The 3,992-nt window shown below is 35.9% G+C and overlaps 1 long non-coding RNA gene across 2 annotated transcripts; it reads right to left on the reverse strand.

The window, feature by feature from the left end:
* Nucleotides 1–877: 877 nt before the first annotated feature.
* Nucleotides 878–3,160, reverse strand: LOC131181457 (uncharacterized). 2 transcript variants are annotated; one of them, XR_009149961.1, is made up of 3 exons: nt 3,078–3,160; nt 1,696–2,768; nt 878–1,542 (listed from the first exon to the last, which is right to left on the reverse strand). It is a non-coding gene; the product is annotated as an uncharacterized LOC131181457 (long non-coding RNA). The 2 variants fall into 2 exon arrangements; XR_009149960.1 differs by lacking the exon at nt 3,078–3,160 and having other exon boundaries at nt 1,696–3,041.
* Nucleotides 3,161–3,992: the final 832 nt, after the last annotated feature.

The following is a 3,992-nucleotide window of genomic DNA, read 5'->3' on the forward strand; positions in this document are numbered from 1 at the left end:
TAACTTATTTTTATAAAATATATTTCCAGCTCTTGCTGGGCCATGTCAATTGTCAAGAAGCTGGCAGCAGCTGCAGAGGCGCTATGATCATTTAGCACGTGGCATTGTGTGGATCGTTAGATGGCTAAGGAAAGAGGGGGATCTAATCCAATAATAGGGTTGAAGTGTTAGATAAAGTTTAATTAAGCCTATTGTTTAGGGTTTAAACATTAAATTAAATTAATACATTTGGTTGCAGCAGAAAATTTTCCATGGTGGCCCAACGTGTCCATTCATTTGCCTACCTTATTAATACTCGTTTTCAACCCAACAGGCAGAAGCAGCAGCTAATTAACCACCGACTAGGGACTATCCTATTCCTTAGAAGAATCATTTCAGCTTTAATTAAGATAAAAGAAGATAGAAGAAGAAAAAGGGGCAAAAAAAAAAAAAAAAAGCCATACTTTAGTTTAACCACAAATTAAAAATGCACCATCAAATCAGAATTGGGTTTAGTTGATAATCCTACTTTTCTTGGTGACTCACAGCTCAATAGCAACATCAATCATAAGACATCAGCTTATATCTCTAATCTAATGATAATGTGAAAAAGGAAAAGGAGCTTAAAGTTTCATTCTATGGCCCTATTTGGAGTTTGAGATTGAAAAACTAAAAAAGCATTTTTAGAGAATTATCATCTTGATAATTAAAACACATTAAATTTTGATTTTAAATTAATTTTTAATATTTCTATATGATATATTTAAAAATATATTTTACTGATTTTATCAGTAATATCAAACAGATGAAGTAATAATTGAATTTGTGTTTTGCAGTGCAAATAAATATGAGCTCTCTTTGCTTCTCCTTGCTTACTCGAGCCGGGGGTGGGCGAAGGGAAAACAAAATGATGCTTTGCATTCTACAAATTTTGGTCGGCAGATGTTCTTGGAGTACACGGAACAATGACCACATAGAGAAGGGTGGCTTAAATGGCCAAGCCAATCGTGCACCAACGTTTAAACGCCAGATAGGGACCGGACAACTGAACTGCTAGAACCATCAACCACTCTTAAGTCCATACAGCTGTTCCAAGGGAAAACAGGATTTTTACTGTGACCTTTACAGAAAATTTAATTCATCTGAAACGATATTTCCTGCCTCTGCAAAATATTAGGTGTATTTCCATTTCTAAGTTTGAACAAATCAGAATGCTGATACAAGACAATTTACAGTTACCAAAGCTAGGTAATACAGCAAGCAATCCACCAGAATTTGTGAAAAGAGAGGGATTTTATATAATTAGATGAGAGAGAGAGAGAGAGAGAGAGAAACTACGTGACATTTGTGAGCAATAGAGAGATGAAAGAAAGAAAGAGAGAAAGAACCTTTTTTTTTTTTCCTTTAACATGTGTCACAGTTGAGAATTGACTTGGTATATGGATGGCAAACAAAGCACTCCAAGCAATTTGTAAGTTCCTCCAATGGACGATAAAAGAATCCCATCAACAGACCTTTTTGATATGTATGCAATGTAAATGGGTCCGCCAAGCTCGTCACAATCTGCTGGCCAGGCAAATGGTTGTTACAATCATTGTTGGTTCAGTATAGGAAAAAAGTGAAAGGGAATAATAACACTTAAGTAGAGAAACAAAAAAATCAGCCCCCAATATCATAATCCTAACATGCATCATCCCCACTTGGAATAAAACCTACCAAGGCAATGTCCAAAATCCAACGCCACAGAGCTAAACAAGTGGTCAAGTTCATAGACGGGGATAATCTCTAAGTGGAAATCTGCCTGCCTGATGGGTCCTAGTTCTTTTCTTTCTGTTGATAAAAACAGTGAAGGCAATTTTCCCATCTCCCAACGATTGACCACAGGATCATACACACGTCTCCAATAAAAATCCTCGTCTGCTAAAAAAGCCTGTTTTCATTTAAATATATATATATATATATAATTGCTTGTTGCATTGCAAATAGGACAAAATGAATTTGACAACTGAAAATTTATTGAGGGACCATTTATGGCTTGGCTCCAGAGTGTTCAGGTTGAAGAACCACAGTCATGAAATTCCCCATTACTTTTTCCTGTTAAAAGAATTTGTATAAAAGCAAAAACCAAATACACCTACAGTTATGGCAAGCAACTATGAAAAATTATAGAAAGAGTCTTAAACTTTGTTACTGCACAGTTCACTCATCAGTTTTGCAAAACAAATACTCTGTAACATTGGCTTCACAATTAACAGAAAAACTGAGCTTCAACAATGCTTCTATTGCTTGGTTTTGGACTCTGGAAAGCCAAACATCAAGCAGTTCTAAGACTCCTATATGCAGAAAGATTCGACTGAGACTTAATAACTATTTCAGGATTGTGAAATTCCTGAAAATCTATAAACCATAGGCCACTCTTTTTCTTGTTAAAATTTTCCAACTGAAAAGAGATGTGAAAATCAACATCCAATCAAGCCTTAAATTTGTATATCAGTAGAGTGAAAACTAGTGAGGTTTTCCAAAAATTAAACTGTAAGCCGCATTAGAACAAATTTAAGAGCAGAAGGAACCCAAAGCCAGCAAGAAAGAGGATCCTCAAAACCTTCACATCAAAATTTCTAACATGAGGTTTTGCAAGAACCCATAATGGCAGCACTGTACCAGTTGACCAAGTGATCCATTTTTACTCCCTCTTCCCTAAATTGACCAACTTAAACCTCCTAACAAAATTAACAACGTTTCAAAATCAAGCCCTTCTCAAGGAAGCTATTGACCATTGGGTCCAACACCTAAAAAAAGGGGGAAAAATAAACTGAATCAATCAACTATCACCAGAAGCCTCAACTGAAAACAGAAACCATATTATCAATGAATTGCACCAGCAAAACCTAAGAACTTTATCGTCTAGCAATAGATTATGAGAAAGGCAGTGTTTTATACTGCTTGATATGATACAGTGATATTGGTGCATATAAGAGTGCTCTGAGCTAAAAATTTACAAGTGGGGATTATGACGGATGAAATGGTGTCAAATGAAGTGGAAAAAACTAAAAAAAGTTGAAATAAGATTATAAAGCATTTTGCAAACTAGTAATCACCTCAAACACCATCTCCATCACATTGAGCAAAACTACACCCTTAAATCATGAAGTCCTCAGTTTTCATGTGCTTGTTATGCTATGGGTTCAAAAGTTGAATTGAACAAACATGATTGCCACATTTATAAGCTATTGGAAAGGCAGCTGTTAGCTGTCACTTATTTTATATTTATTTAGGGCATTTGTTTAAGAATTTTTGTGTGCATATCTGTTCTTACCTTTTGTTGTATGATTCTGATATAATTTTTGTAGTTTAACTTGATTAGGAACCTATTTGTTAGCTATAATTTTTTATATATATCTTTAATTTCTGGGGCAATAAACATCAGAATTCTTATTCCAAAATTTATTAGTTCTTTTACATGGTATCAGAGCCATGGCTGATGAAAAGAAAAATGAGAGTTCTGGATCAGGAAAGAAAACTTCTAGTTCTTACACACTAAATTCGAATGACAACCCAGGTAACTTGATTACCCAAGTTCAGTTGAAGGGCGAGAATTACGAAGAATGGGCGCGAGCTATATGGACTGCATTGCGAGCCAAAAAGAAATATGGTTTTATTAATGGATCTGTCAAGCAACCAGCAGATGACTCACCGGAACTCGAAGATTGGTGGACGGTTAACTCTATACTGGTTTCTTGGGTGTTTAACACTATTGAACCGACGCTTCGCTCGACCATCTCTCACATGGAGAACGTAAAGGATCTGTGGTAGGATATTAAACAGAGGTTCTCGATTGGGAATGGTCCACGAATGCAGCTACTGAGATCCGATCTGGCGAATTGTAGGCAGGAAGGTCAACCGATCGTATCCTATTTCGAAAGACTCAAAACGTTATGGGATGAAATAAATAACTTTGATCAGATACCAGTGTGTATCTATGCAAGCTGCAGATGCAATCTTACCATTGAATT

This window comes from Hevea brasiliensis, chromosome 7, assembly GCF_030052815.1.
Source record: "Hevea brasiliensis isolate MT/VB/25A 57/8 chromosome 7, ASM3005281v1, whole genome shotgun sequence".
In the NCBI taxonomy this organism is placed as follows: domain Eukaryota; kingdom Viridiplantae; phylum Streptophyta; class Magnoliopsida; order Malpighiales; family Euphorbiaceae; genus Hevea; species Hevea brasiliensis.